We start from the raw sequence: 16,571 nt of genomic DNA, 5'->3' as shown, positions 1-16,571 counted from the left end.
TCTCTCTCTCTCTCTCTCTCTCTCTTTCTCTCTTTCTTTCTTTCTTTCTTTCTTTTTAGATGATGTCTCGCTCTGTTGCCCAGGCTGGAGTGCGGTGGCGAGATCTCAGCTCACTGCAAGCTCTGCCTCCTGGGTTCACGCCATTCTCCTGCCTCAGCCTCCCGAGTAGCTGGGACTACAGGTGCCTGCCACCATGCTGGGCTATTTTTTTTTTTTTTTTTTTTGTATTTTAGTAGAGACGGGGTTTCACTGTGTTAGCCAGGAGGGTCTTGATCTCCTGACCTCGTGACCTGCCCGCCTCAGCCTCCCGAAGTGCTGGGATTACAGGCATCAGCCACCACACCCGGCCCATCCACAGAGACTTTTCTTACCTACTCTCTTCAATCCCAAGGCTACCAAGATGATCTGTGAGGGCATGGAAGAAAAATACTAAAACTTCTATTTGTAATTAACTTTCATCTAAGAACTAGTTAAGAAATTCAGCTTCACCAATTTTGTAATGTTGCCATGCATCATATAACTTATGGAGGAATCCTGGGGAAAAGTGGGAGTTCCAGAACAGAGGGCTTGCCTGCAGCACCATTACTTGATCGCACTTTCAGTACACTGTGACATATTGTTATTTCTGTGTGGCAGATAATTGGCTTTAGAGATTATATTACTTAGTTTTAACTGAACTAGCACTCACCAAATGGACATAGTAGCTTAAGGTTCTTCCAAAGATAACATGGAATCAATATTCTTTTTGTTTTGTTTTTGATTTTGCTTTTGTTGAGAATCAATATTCTAATAATAAGGCAAGTATAAGCATACAACAACAAAAAAAGCTAGAGCTATCATTTTTATCTCCAATATGAGCTCTTTGAAACAACAACATTTTAATTTAAAGAAGTGTTTATTTTGATTAAACCTGTACACCTATGTATGCATGTGGGCACGTGTGTGTGTGTGTGTATGTGAGAATAGGAACTATCACTTTTACCAGTAATCATGTCTTATCAGACTCTTGTCCTAGCTGCACTCTCACACTTCCTCTTCCTAGTAACCTAGTAATGAATTCACCACGTGTCAATCAACATCGCTGATTGATATCTGGATTTTTATTTTTATTTTTTTGCTTTTTCTCTTAACTTCACCCCTTTTCTCTAGCCAGCAACATAGGCATATTGTCGCACAAAGTCATTGCCTCATTTATCCCTGAAATTGAGAATTACATTTCCACATGTCCCTTCAGATCCAAAAAGAATGACCTGGAAACAGGACTGCAAGAGACTACCCTCTCCTTGTCTCCTTTTCCTTCTTCTTGACCAAAAGTGTCTTCCTCTCACATTCATTAGAAAGGGGAGTTAATATCTGTTGGGTTTTAGTCTTAAAAGCTGTGAATATAGGATCCAAATTAAGAACAATGGAGTTGGAAATTTTAATTATAAAAAGGACTCCGGGGAATTAGGTAAAACCTCAGCTTCTTCATTCACTATATTAAAGATCTCTCCTTTTCCTAACCTATAAAATGTGTGTGGTAGCATCTGTCTTTCCTTTCTCATTGTTATCAGGATAACTTGAGATAGTTTATGAATTGTAAGATCACTTTAAACTGTAAGTATTAGATAGACTTTGGGGATCAATCATTTTCAAACTTTGAATTCACACAAAACCAAAATAAATCAGAAAAGTGAGGGGAGGAAAGGAGACAAAGAGATCAAAAAACAAGGTATGCTTTCCATGACAGGCACTAACTTACATACACAGTTTTATTTAATTCTCACAACAACCCCATGAAGAACATTAGCAGCCAGATGCTCTGTAAGTTTGTCACTTAACCCAGATCACAAAATTAGTACTGTCCAAATCCACCTCCTTTTAGCCACTGTACTGTGTAGACATATCTTCTGCTAGCTATGTAAATTTGGATAAGTGACTTTTTTTTCTTTTTTCCTTTTTTTTTTTTCAGAGACAGAGTCTTGCCTGCCACTCAGGCTAGAGTGCAATAGTGTGATCATAGCTCACCGTAACCTTGAACTTCTGGGCTCAAGTGATCTTCCTACCTCAGCCTCCCTTCAAAGTAGCTGGACTATAGGTGCATGCTACCACACCTGGTTGCTTTTAAATTTTTTTATAGAGATGGGGTCTTGCTATATTGTCCAAGCTGAATGACATATTCTTTTGGCAACTTGTTTTCCTCATTTTTAAAGGGATGAAGACTAGCACTACTACTATGATGTACTAGCTGTAGTCTCACATCTAATCCTAACCAAACCTCATGGCTTAGAAGTACTCCTATCCATTTTGTCTTTGAGCAACCAAGACAAAGCATTAAAGTACCATGTTTAAGGTTTTACAGTCACTCTGTGGTGGGGCCTGAACTTGAACTGCCAGCTCCAGATTCATTTTCCTTCCACATGCTATCTGGCAGTGAATTTTGTAGGGTTAACTAGAAAATATCAGTAAAAGTACATAGCAAAATATATGTTGCACAGTAGGTACTCAATATATAGTACATTTTATCTTTCCTAAGTAAATTCTTACTTTCTCTTGAATTATGATCAGCACACAGTTTTTATTCTCCAGGAGGAAAATAAGGACTCGGGAGAAATATCAGTCTGGGTTGAATAAATAAAGAGCAAGCCACAGCTGGATATGAATGTGGATTATGACACACAGACTACAAACTTCCAAGTGACAGCCAAGAGTTCCTACTTACCAATGTGTGCTATCTTAGTAAACTTCACTCCCAATTCTTTCATTTTTGAAGAAAAACATTTCCAGCTAATAACACAATTACACTTAAGTATCAGAGCCCATTTGAGTATTATTGCATTTGTTAAATCTAACTAAGTCCAAATTACTTCCTCATTGCTAATAAGAGAAAGAGAGGGAGGAAGAAGAGGAGGAGGTGAGAACTGAGGGGAAAATAGTTTCGGAGGGTTAAAGGAAGAAAAGACACGTACACAGAGTACTAGAGAGGAAAACAGTGAGCTATCAATGCTGCATATAGCCTCAAGTCCAATAAATGTCAGTTAAACTTGCTGCTCACAGTTTCTATGGAAACCCCTTAAGTTAGGAGTGGAACACAGACATTTTTTGGACTGCAATTCACAAGCTGTTTATTTAATTATGATGAAACATGAGACAGTTAGGGACAATACTATTATCATACTGATAGCATTTAGAATTCAACAAATAGGTATGGCAAAATAAAAAGTTGATTTCTTTTTTTAAATCATTAACTCCATGTGCATTGCATGCGAATAAAACTCATCTTGTTTTTTTGTTTGTTTGTTTTGTTTTTTGTTTTTTATGGGACTTCACACATTATTTCCTTCAGGCGAACCCCAAATTAGTCAAATGACATTCATTAAAAGGGAATTCTTCCTTTTAGATAGTTGGCATGATAGAGGCCATGCCAATTCTACCCCCACATGCCCAGTGAACAAAACCAAGGTCACAGCGTATTTTCAATTAAACCCAAGATAGCACCAAAGTGCAGCACAGCTGGGAAAACAAGCACATTATTGCCCCATAGATCATTTGTGAGCAATGAATAGGTCTCTGGTGTTTTTCTGTTTTATAGGTATTTGAATATAAAACTAAAGAAAATAGCTTCAGATTAGCTTTTGCCTTCCAAAATAAACAACTACTTTTAGGGCATTACTCCTGGGGGTCTGAAGAAACATGATGTGAGGCCATCACTGTTCTGTCTCTGATGGTTGAAAATCATTTGCTTAGGTATTAATTTGGCTGCAGGAAACCATCTAATTGATGAACTCATTTGCACCTTTGTTTTTTCACTAGACAAACATGTACTTTTCCTCCTATTATGTGTCAGTCACTGTACCAGGGACAAGGGAGACAAGAAGGTTAAACTCCAGTTCCTGCCTTAATAATAAAGTTTTTGGAAGGAAGCGCATTAATTTTGTCAAATATTTATAAAGGGCCAACTATGGCTCATAGGTACTAAGTAGCTAAATAAGTTAGAATCCTGCCTTCAAGGACATTACAATTTAATGACGATACAATAAATCACAGAGCAAAGAGTCAGTGTTCCTGCCTCCTGCTACCTCCTCATCTTATCTCTCTGAAGACAGGACTACCACTCATGGGAACTATGCTACACAAGGTAAATACGTTTATGTGTATGGGATGGTTTGCTGGTGGATGGTGGTGTAAAGAGGGAGCTTCAGAAATATTGCCACGGGAGAACCACATTTCCAGTTCTGTCCATAATCCACCAATACTCTTATAAAATATTTAGCCCATAAAATATGACTGAATGAGGAAACACTCACCAGATAAGTGAATCCCAAGGAAAGTCATCTCTTGAGTCAAGCGGGGAACATGAGGCTGTTTCTAAAGTGGCAAAGAGAAACACAAGAAATTTGCAAATATGACTCAGTGGATATGTCTTTTCTACTATATTGCAGCTTGTATTTTGAAATTCAGTAGTGGTTTGCAGTAGCTGGACTTCCCACAAATTGCTCGTGCTAGCAAAACCAGTCGTTGCCATTATCAGATTTGACAGTGTTTAATGAGTCATTTCATATTAGCTGCAGTTGTAGTGTTCAGTATACTGTGGGAAAGATTTAGTATGAATCATCACCCACCTAGCTCTCCACTGGGGTCTCTATGCTGTAAATAGGCAGTGTGTTTGCCAATCTAGAAAAAAAAAAAAAAAAGAAGAAGAAGAAAATAAAAGCATCTATTAGAATAATTCAGGACAATTCTTGATCTGCCACCACCACAACCATTACCACAGACACCACTGATGACATTTATTGAATTGCCACTGTATTTTAACACTATCCTGGGCAGAAAGCCAAAGCAACTCTCTTAACTACTGGCCATTTTGAACAATGCATTTTGTAATGCCAATAAAAAAAATGCATTTGGATTCAGAAGAAATGTAGTCTATACTTGGTTCTGACTTATTAGATACATGACCTTAAGTAAGTCACATTTTCTCTCTGATCTAGTGTCCTGATCAGAACCGCATCATAAGATTAAATCAGATAATGCATTATAATGATGGATAGGAAACAGTTAAATAGAAAACTCCATTATTAAAGTCAAATGGGATGTTAAGAGTTTGACACAGGCATCTGCTGCAAACTCTATTTGGGATTGCCCACCACCAACACCACATCCCCAAACAAGGAAGACATAAAATCTTTCCTCGCCCTACACATCTCTCATCTCACCCCACTACTCCTGTGGCACTGGCAGAATAAAAATTAGAATCTGAGACTGAGGGAATGCACAGTACTTAAAGCAAAGAGATCCTAAGAGACAGAGCTCACATTTTCCGACCTGGGCCGGTTCACCCCTCCTTAGGCAACCTGGTGGTCCCCCGCTCCCGGGAGGTCACCATATTGATGCTGAACTTAGTGCGGACACCCGATCGGCATAGCGCACTACAGCCCAGAACTCCTGGACTCAAGCCATCCTCCAGCCTCAGCCTCCCTAGTAGCTGGGACTACAGGCACGCGCCACCGCGCCCAGCTGAGCTCACATTTTACAAAGTATAATGAAGTAAAAGAAACTTTCTGTAATTCCAACAAATGCAGGTCATCCAACATTGGAAATATAGTTGGTAGGGACTGTACAAAAAGGAGACCCAGAGCAACTGCAGATAGAAAGATCCCTCACAATTAGTAATCAAGATCAAGGGACTGACATGGATATTAAAATCACTAAGAAGCCTATCAAGAGTTAGTATGGAGAGAACAACAGGGAGGCAGATGTTAAAATCTTCAAGGGACAAGGAGGAGTGAAGCCCACGGCTATGACTGACTCCAACAAAAAGTTGTTAGCAGGTGGTATAATCTGACAGTGTAAGCTTCACAGCTGGGCATTTTACTGTATTAGATGATTTTGTTTGGAACAGACAAGGTAAATAAAAATGCTTTTTGAATGTCATAGCAATATATCACTAATGAATGTTATTATTACACAAGTAAAACTGAATATGATCAAAATTTATTTTAGAGATGATATGTGGATTTTCTGTCCATAGGTTTAAAATAAATGGATAACTCAGCCAGGCGCAGTGGCTCACACCTGTAATCCCAGCACTCTGGGAAGCCGAGGTGGGTGGATTACCTGATGTCAGGAGTTCGAGACCAGCCTGATCAACATGGCGAAACCCTGTCTCCATTAAAAATACAAAAATTAGCCAGTATGGTGGCACCACCTGTATTCCCAGCTACTCGGGAGGCTGAGGCAGGAGAATGGCTTGGACTTGGTAGGTGGAGGTGGCAGAGAGCCAAGATCATGCCACTGCACTCTGGTCTGGGTGACACAGACACATTGAGATTCAAAAAAAAAAAAGAGAAAAAAAACTCAATCTTATAAAATGTTTTCCCATAGCTCATGGTTTCAAGAAGTATTAACTACTCTTCAACAGGATATATGAAATATGAATTGGAATGTAATGTGCCTGAGATTTATAACTTTAGAGGAAGGCCATAGGTAACAATTAGTGTGTTAGGCAAAGAAAAGGTGGCAAGTGAAAACATGTTTATTGCTAAATCAAATAGCCAGCTCTCAATTTTCATATTAGGCAAAAATTATTAATGTTTGACATAATGATCATTCTGTCCTTTATGAAACACCTTTTTCACTTGGCTCCTATGAAACAACTCCCTTGCCTCTCTTCTTGCCTCAGTGATAACTCTGCTCAACATCCACTGCTAGTTATGTCTTGTCTCACAGGCCAATGAACCTTGGAGCGCCCCAGGTCTCAAATCAGTGGACCTCTTATTTATCTACACGCACTCTCTAGGTGATTGTATAATGCTTTTAAACACCATCTATAAACTGAAGACCACCAAACTTAAATCTCCAGCTGACTCGCAGACTTGTATGTACTACTGCTTATTCAAGACCTCCACTTGGAGGATTCAAAAATCAACCTGTCTACAGTCAAACTCTGCATTTTGATTTAACCCAACAAAGACTTTTTCTAATGGCAGTTGAATTCATTCCTTCATACAACTAAACATTTTAAGCTCTTACTGTGTGCCAAGCACCATTTCAGGAATGATTTTTCTAGTAGCTCAGGCCAATGTCTACCTTGCAACTTTTTTTTAGTCTCATACATTCTGTTTTTGGATTGTATCACCTCTATACCTTATCACCTTTATATCCTATCACCCATGTATTGGAAATTCTGTGTATCAGTATTCTGGTTTTTTCTCCAAACACATCTATTGCTTTGTCTTGGTCCAATTTCTATCTGGATAACTGGAGTATTCCATAGTCTCGTCCAATATCTGGGTTTCCTGCTTCTAATTTCTCCACACAGTGGAGGGATCCTATTTGAATTAGAGTCAGATCGTATTCCTTCTCAATGCTCAATGGCTTCTCACAACACTCAGAGTAATATTAAAGTCCTAATGACCATTCATAATTTTTTTCCTACCTCTCTCCTGGTTGTTTGATCTCATTTTCCTACAACTATCGCTCATATTCACTCCACTCTGACCACCACACTGGCTCCTGATTGTTTCTCCTGCACAGCAAGCATAGTGCTTTCTCAGGAACCCTGCACATGCTGTTCGTCTGCCTGGAATGCCCTTCATCCAGACAGACCTATACCTATGCCTGCACTCCATGACAATAGTGCCACCTTTCATGCAAATACCTGTATACTTTGCTTCTTCATTTCCTTCAGGGCTCTGCTAAACTTGCTCAGAGAGGTCTTCCCTGGTTATGCTGCTTAAAACATAATCACTCTTGTTCTCATCATTCTCTGTCCCCTTATTCTGTTTTATTTCTGTTGATAAAACATCTCAAAAGTAGAGATAACATGTACATATTTATTTTCTGTCTCCTCCAACTAGAATATGAGTTCCCAGGATATGGAGTTTATATGATTTGTTTATTGATGAATCTCCAAAAGTAGCCCGATTTTATAGGTGAGGAAACTAAAGCTCAGAGAGATGAGTGCCTTCCTTGAGGGTGTTTCTGGAGAAAATGGGGATTACTAAGTATGAAGGAGAGTATAAACATGGGGGTGGTAACAATAGCTAGATCAGAGCTGTAAAAAGTACAGCAGTTAAGCTCATAAATTCTATCATCGGAGATAGTCATTTTGTGACTTGCGGGAAGTTATATAAATTTTTAGGTTTCAATTCCCTCATCTGTAAAATTAGTGATAAGAATAGAGTCAACTTCAAAAGGTTGTTCTAAACTTGAAATGAGATGATACCCATAAACCAACAAGCCTGGCATGTCATACATTCTCTAATAATGGGAATTATTATTATCTGAGAGTTAATTTCTTTGAATTGTATGTATTTTTCTAAATTCTCCTTCATTAAAAAAATGCTGAACATAATTATCCATTTGCTACCAGCAGACCCTTCATTCACTATTTATTGAGCACTGCTCGAAACACTTACAAATGGCTAAACAACTCATCTACTTTTCTAAAATGATTATTTAAGGCCAAATGTGGTACTCATCCCCGAATGTATTATTAAGCCTGGACTTGGGAAAATACAAATCAAGGTGATTATCCTCCTTGATCTTTTACATAGCACTTTGTTGAAAGGTGTTGTTGAAAACAAGACTGGTAATAAGAAAGATGATGATGAAGATTGTATTTTTTGTTAATATTATAAATTATAATTTGAAAAATTGTTTCATGTGAATTATCCTATCTGACCCTCAACAAATAAAGGAGGAAGGCAAACGAGATTACAATTTTCATTTTGCAGTTAAGAAAGTTAAAGTATAAGAAAGTTAAATAATGTTGTTAAGGTTTAAAAAAAAAGCCCTAATATGTGATGAGTTAACATAAGAAGTCAAATATTTGAAGCCTTAGGCTAGTTATCTGCCTATTACACGGTCTTTTAACACAAGGTAAACAGGAGGTATTTTCTGCAATGAATCCTTCCAGGTTGTGTAAATTTATAGAGACTCATTCTTCTGTGTTCCTTTAACACATTGCACTTCTATGTCCATTGTGAGAAGGGAAAGAACATTTATTGATCAACTATCAATCAGTGTGCTGCTTTTCTATCTCATACTTGCTTGCTTATGTGTCTTTCCGACTTATTAGACTGCATGCCCCACTAGGACAGCCAACATATTCCATTCCATGGGCATGCATACACCGCAGTACCTGCTGTGTAATATGTGTTCAATAAATGTTTCTTGAATAAGATAATGAAATAGTTTATTTGGTGAAATAAGCTTACATATAGAAAAAACAACTAAAGCATATCCCAAAATTTAAATTATATAATCAATTACCATGATTACAGAGAATCTCATCAAATTGTCATCTCCTAGGTCAAAAACTGGTGACTATCAACAGTTTCATGTGGTTCAAAACAATAGTTTCCAAAGAGAAATAATGATTTTAGAAACACCCAGTTGGCCAATCAAATTTCTAGGATCTGTGGAAATCCTTTTCGGCTTATGTCTAGTTACATAAACTTTTATGTCCCAACCAAGGGGGAAAAAGCCAATACTTTTATTTCAATGTAAATTCTTCTAACCTCAAACATTCAATTTGTGAATGGGTAATTAAAATTAAAACCGGAACAGTTCATTCAGTTACTGAGTTATAAAGGGGTCTTATCTATTGATTACCTATAACAGGGTCTACAAGCTAGAGCAGAGAATTCATCCATTTGCCTTACCATAGCTTAAAATCCAGTCATGCTGCCATTTGTACAATAGGGAAAGATAAAGTGTCCATACTGTTTTCTCTAATATAGCAGTTTAAATATTACCACTTCTCAACAGTTCTCACTTACTCCTTTCTCACTTAACTTGCTCACAGGGAAAAAAAAAAACAAAACAAAACACTTTATTATTATTTTTTCCATAGTGTTTGCTTCATTTTGATATGTATCAGTATAAGGACCAGGAGGATATTCTTTTGATCAGTGCATTGTCACTGCAAAGCTCTATGCTGGGCATATACCAGGAAATGGATTGTTTAAATTAAATGCATATCTGTAGACATAGATGAAATTATAAAGGCTACCAAATCATCTCTCTGGCTGCTAGAAGTACCCTAGTTTAATAGGAGAGAGCAAAGTATATGGGGTAGGAGATGGTATATATAAAATGTCCTTGATTTTTAAGTAACAGCGCCTGATTGACCTCTTGCTCTAACCGATCTGACTCTCCAGTCTGAAAGGACACATGATAGCTGTGCTCTCCTGAAATGTGGCATTTATCTTCATGAGTGTAGTGATGAAGGATGGATCAGGACTGGAACAGTCGTCAGTGACTTATCCCATCTCTTTTCACAAGTGAAGATAAATGACACAAAATATCAGCCACTGTGCATTATATATATTTATTCCACATTTACGCCCACAGACACAAACACACTATAGACCTTTTCCTCAACCTGATTGTTTGTCATTTTCAAAATATACACCTAACAATAACAAAAGCAAAGCTAGGGGAAAGTCAGAGAGAGTGAAAAATGCTGAAATAACTTCTATGAGACAAGCTATACCCTGTGAGGGGATGCCTCAACAGACCCTGTCTAAAGGAACTCAAAAATGGCTGTAAGCCTTAAAATACAATATCCACATGTCTCTGTTGTCATTAAGCTAACTTAGAAAATAGTCACAAAGAGCCCCGAAGGATGCTGCATAAAGACACTCTCCAACCTGCAGAAAATCAGAAAAATGGTGTTCCTGACGGAGTGGCTTCTAAGACCTTCCCGTCATCTAAAAATAGTCCTCCTGGTTTACATTATTCTAAAACAACATTCCTTATCCTCAGATGATATGCTTTCCTTAATTTCTGAGTTGGACTAAGACATCCTCATTAAGCTTCTTAAACTGATAATAAGGTAGACAAGGCATAAAAAGTTGAATAATGACACCATGAGTGATGGACTTCCTGCTCAACACTGGTAGCTAGATACTGTGGGAACTCTGTGTCAGCCTGGCATTGGGTATAGCACTTTCTATGTTGCAGTGGTATAGCACCATTGAGAGCACACAGGATCAGATTAAGTCATTGCTTTCAAACTTAAACTTTACTTAAAGTGGGTCCTGTTGGGAAGGACCTAGTCTCCTAGATTTAATCCACTAGACAATGGTTATGTCTAGATGATCAGAAAGCCAAGTGTTCTCTTTACCAAAACAGTTGGGACTGTAGCTCGTGCCTCATGTTGCAAGTGTCTGACATTTTCCCAACTTCATTAGCCCTTCTCTCCATTTAATAGTGGGTACTGACCTCCACTTGCAGGTAGAACAAATCCTGGCCATCTTGTTAGGCCTAACTCTCACACAGCCTCATGACATCATTACTGATCTTAGGCTTCAGAAGTTCTACTCTGTACCCTATATGACTTTGGGAAATTTTTCCAATTTGGTCCCAAGACCACACCTCCATATTTATTTCAGATCTCTTATAGGATCCCTGTGCTGTCACGTAAATCTAGGTCTTTTTATTATAACATATCCAATCTCCCAGTCCCTCAAAAACTAAGGACCTAGCTTGCTGCTCAAATTCCTAGATTCCAGCCTTATCAACGTAACTGCCTCCAGCACCGATAGCCTTTCTTCTACATTTTTTTTCTTATTCAACATTAATTAATATCTAACTTAATAGCGGAGACTGTTCTAGACACTGGGGATTGTGCAATGAATCAGATAGTGAACACCTCTCACTTCATGGGGCTGACTTTTTGTAAGTTAGACAGATAATAAATAATTAAAAAAAAAGATGAGGTAGATATAATTGCTGAGATGAAAAGAAAATTATAACTAAAAGAATTATTGAGAGGAAACTTTATTTTTTCTTTTCCTTTTTATGTAACTTTTATTTTAAGCTTGGGGTACCTGTGCAAGTTTGTTATATAGGTAAACTTGTGTCATGGGGGTTGCTGTACAGATTATTTCATCACCCAGGTGTTTAGCCTAGTATTCATTAGTTATTTTTCTTGATCCTCTCCCTCCTCCCACCCTCTACCCTCTGATAGGCTACCCTCTGTGTTGTTCCCCTCTATGTGTCCATGTGTTCTCATCATTTAGCTCCCACTTATAAGTGAGAACATGCAATATTTGATTTTCTGTTCCTGTGCTACTTTGCTAAGAATAATGGCCTCCAGCTTCACCCATGTCCATGCAAAGGACATGACCTCATTCCTTCTTATGGCTGCATAGTATTCTATGGTATATATGTGCCACATTTCCTTTATCCAATCTACTGTTGATAGGCATTTAGGTTGATTCCATGTCTTTGCTATTGCGAACAGTGCTGCAATGAACATACAAAGTGCATGTATCTTTATGGCAGAATGATTTATATTCTTTTGGGTATATATCCAGTAATGGCAGGGCTGGGTCAAATGGTGTTTCTGACTTTAGGTCTCTGAGGAATTGGCACGCTGTTTTCTACAATGGTTGAGCTAATTTACACTCCCACCAACGATATATAAGGATTCCTTATTCTTCACAGCCTCACTGGCATCTGTCATTTTTGACTTTTTAATAACAGCCATTCTGACTGGTGTCAGATGGTATCTCACTGTGGTTTTGATTTTCATTTCTCTAATGATCAGTGGTGTTGAGCTTTTTGTCATATGCTTGTTGGCCACATGTATGTCTTTTTTTAAAAAAAGTGTCTGTTGATGTCCTTTGCTCACTTTTCAGTGGAGTTCTTTGTTATTTTCTTATAAATTAGTTTAAGTTCCTTATAGATGCTGGATATTAGACCTTTTTCAGATGCATAGTTTGTAAATATTTTCTTCCATTCTGTGGGTTGTCTATTTATTCTGTTGGTAGTTTCTTTTGCTGTGCAGAAGATCCTTATTTTAATTAGATCCCATTTGTCAATCTTTGCTTTTGTTGCAACTGCTTTTGGTGTCTTCATCATTAAATCCTTGCCTGTTCCTATGGCCAGAATGGTATTGCTTAGATTGTCTTCCAGAGTTTTTATAGTTTTGTGTTTTACATTTAAGTCTTTAATCCATCTTGAGTTAATTTTTGTATATGGTGTAAGGAAGGGGTCCAGTTTCAATCTTTTGCTTATGGCTAGCCAGTTACCCCAGCATTATTTATTGAATAGGGAGTCCTTTCCATATTGTTTGTTGTTGTGAGCTTTGTCAAAGATCAAATAGTTATAGGAGTGCAGCATTACTTCTGGCTTCTCTATTCTGTTCCATTAATATGTCTGTTTTTGAACCAGTACCATGCTATTTTGGTTACTGAAGCCCTGTAGCATAGTTTGAAGTTGGGTAGTGTGATGCATCCAGCTTTGTTCTTTAAATGCCTTGGCTACTTGGGCTTTTTGTGGGGGTGGGGGGGACAGGGGTTCCACATGAATTTCAAAATAATCTTTTCTAGTTCTGTGAAGAATGTCATTTACTGTTTAATCGAATATCATTTAATCTATAAGTTGCCTTTGGCAGTATAGCCATTTTTGACAATAACGATTCTTCATGTTCATGAGCCTGGAATGTTTTTCCATTTGTATATGTCATCTCTGATTTCATTGAGCAGTGTTTTTCAGTTCCCATTGTAGAGATCTGTCACCTCCTTGGTTAGCTGTATTCCTGGTGTTTCATTCTTTTTGTGGTAATTGTGAATGGCATTATGATCCTGATTTGGCTCTTGGCTTGACTGTTGTTGGTGTATAGGAATGTTAGTGATTTCTGTATATTAATTTTGTATCCTGAGACTTTGCTGAAGTTGTTTATTAACTTAAAGAGCTTTGGGGCTAAGACTATGGGATTTTCCAGACACATGATCATGTTGTCTGCAAGCAGGGATAGTTTGAGAGAAAACTTTAAATTGGTGGTAAGGCCCCTCTGAAAAAGAGATGTGTAAATTCAAGAATGACAAGAAAGAACTTAGACATAAAACACCTGGGAGAAAATATTCCAGGAAGAGAGAATAGCTAACATAAAGTCTTCAATTTTTAAGGAGCATATTGTACTTAAAGAATAATAAGGGAAAGAAAGAGGCCAGTCTAGTAGATACAACAGGGGCAAGCAAAAGAGTCAGAGATGTGGCTGGTGAAAGTATTAGTTTCCTGTGGTTGCCACATTACCACAAACTTGATGATATAAAACAACAGAAATGTATCCTTTGCAGTTCTGGAAGCTGGAAGTCTGGAACTGAGATGCTGTCAGGGCTGTACTCCTTTCAAAAGCCCTAGGGGAGAATTCTTCCTTGCCTCTTCCAACTTCGGTGGCTCTAGGTCTTCCTTAGCTTGTAGCTACATGACTCCATTCTCTTCCTCAACTCCTAAATGGCCCTTCTTCTCTTCTCCCTGTGTCTCTCCTCTGTGTGTCTCTATGAGGACATTTGTCATTGTATTTGGGGTCCACCTGGATAATCCAGGATGATCTAATTTCAAGATCCTTAATTTAATTATGTACACAAAGACTGTTTTCTCCAAATAAGGTCACATCTGGCTTCTGGGGGTTAGTATGTAGATTTTTTTCTGTAAAACCATTCAACATACTTCAGGGGGCTAGGCCTTGCAGGTGAGGTAAAGCAATTTCTTTGTATTCTATATGCAATGAAAAGTTCATAGAGAATTTTACATTTGAAAATAATAATTTGATTTAGACTTATTTCTTTAAAAGAGATATGGTCTTGCTCTATTGCCCAAGCTATATTGCAGTAGCATGAACATAGCTTACTGCAGCCTCAAACTTCTGGGTTTAGTCTCCTGAGTAGTTGGGGTAACAGGTACACACCACCATGACTGGCTAATTTTTTTTAATTTTTAATTTTTGTAGATACCTGGTCTCGCCATTTTGTCCAGGCTGGTCTTAAACTCCTAGGGCTCAAGAAATCCTCTTGCCTCAGCCTCCCAATGTACTAGTACAGGCATGAGCCACCATGCCCAGCCTGATTTAGACTTTCAATCTACCATTCTGACCATGTATGAGAACTAATTGAAGGGAGCAGTCGTAGATCAGTGATACATGAGAGAGATGGTTTGATCTTTGGTGGCAGCAGTAGAAATAGAAGTAGAAGATTAAGAATTTGTTATGGAGGTAGAGTTAAGATTTGCTTAGGGATTACATATGGGGGTGGTGGTGAGAGAAATAAAAAAAAAATGCCATCTGCCAACTACCAATGCAACTACCTAAATGTCATCTGCTCCTGAACTCCCCACTGCCATGCTCCATATGCCTGCAAGAGTATTTGTGTCAAGGGATCACCTCCACCTCCCTAGCTATTCTTAGACCTTTGAAAATATTATCTTCTCTGTTAATCTAGTTCTCTTTCTAGTTGTTATGGCATGCTGTGCCTTCTCTAACTTTTCCCCAAGAGGTTTCCCTGTCCAATGACAAATTTTGCTTTAAAACAAGGCTGTTCTAATTATTTCCCACTCCAATGCAGTTTCCTGAGGCATCCAAACCACAACCCAGACAACAGACTCTGAAATGTCAGGGATTTTTGCATTTTCTTTAGATCAAGGTGATTGAAAACTCTTTGAAAACAGGACTAACAAAGTTTCAGAGCCCATTTATACAGCAATTCTTACCTCAGTGGCATGCATACACCCAGTACATAAGCCTCTATGGAACTAGAGTTTCTAGACTGTTTTTCTCTACAGAACTAGAGTTTCTAGACTGTTTTTCTAGTTCAGATACCTCTTCTGGCTGGATACACAAAGAAATTTGTATCATCAAAATAATATCAATTATCATAGTTATATCTTTTCAAGAAATTATAATTTCAAGTCAAGTATAATGTTTCTCCCTTGCTAGTATGAAATTCTGATTAAGAACTCAGGCTTAAATTGTTCTAAAGTAGTTCGCGGAAGGTAGAGACAAGAAATGGAAATGTGCTACAGTTGTGCTACAGTTTATAAAGTGAAGTCTCCTTGATGAAGGCCAAATTTTCACACTGAGAAAACCATTACAATAAAATATAGCTGGAGGCCTCTACTTTTGGATTCTGGGGAAGAAACAAGGCAACATGAAATCTCTGTCGTTATTTTCTGACATTAGGCTATTCCTAATTGTTGTTCCCAGAAGATACTCCAGAACGTCTACAACTATTTATTTCTAGTAAGTGTCTGCCAAGCTTATTTTTAAGTAAACTAAATTTTTCAGAATAATTTCAGCTTCAAAATTTACATTTATCATGATGGAGGGGATCATGGCGGATGGCAAGCAGGACTAGATTGCAGCTCAGACAGAGCAGCATCCAGAGGCTTGCACTGTGAATTTGAGCTCCAGATGGACTGCAAAAACAAATTGGCAATCCCAAGAGGAAGCACAGACCCTCTGAAGGAAATGGACTGCTCCTGCAGGACCTGGGAGACACCCCAAATACTGTGAGTGCCCCATCTGTGGAAGCAGGAAAGGGAGACCCTCCTCTCCAAACACACACCCCCGCTGGAGAAGCTGAAGGTCTGTTTGCGGGAGAAGTTTCCAACTTTACCTGGAGCTCAGTCAAGTTAGAGAGCCAAGTGAAATACAGGGGCAGAGGAAATAGCAGAAAGGCCCTGGGAGCTCGCTGGGTCCCCAAGCAGCCCATTCCTGCCTGGCACCATGGGGATCCATTGGGAGGGTGACAGGAGGTACAACTCCATAGGGAGAAGGAATTCCCTAGAAGAACTTTGTT

The 16,571-nt window shown here is 38.4% G+C and overlaps 1 protein-coding gene across 2 annotated transcripts in view; it reads right to left on the bottom strand.

Annotated features, from left to right (window-relative positions):
* LRRC4C (leucine rich repeat containing 4C) overlaps positions 1–16,571 on the bottom strand; it is a 182,212-nt gene that overhangs the window by 23,060 nt on the left and 142,581 nt on the right. Inside the window, exon 2 of one of the 2 annotated variants that reach the window (XM_017868813.1) lies at positions 4,287–4,347. The exons of the other annotated variant lie outside the window; for it this stretch is intronic. The gene's annotated coding sequence lies outside the window, so the exon portion shown is untranslated. The remainder of the gene's footprint in view (positions 1–4,286; positions 4,348–16,571) is intronic. 2 annotated transcript variants of the gene reach the window in all.

The sequence above is a fragment of the Rhinopithecus bieti genome, unplaced genomic scaffold (genome assembly GCF_001698545.2).
Source record: "Rhinopithecus bieti isolate Rb0 unplaced genomic scaffold, ASM169854v2 scaffold_388, whole genome shotgun sequence".
In the NCBI taxonomy this organism is placed as follows: domain Eukaryota; kingdom Metazoa; phylum Chordata; class Mammalia; order Primates; family Cercopithecidae; genus Rhinopithecus; species Rhinopithecus bieti.
This window is presented reverse-complemented; position numbering and strand designations above follow the sequence as displayed.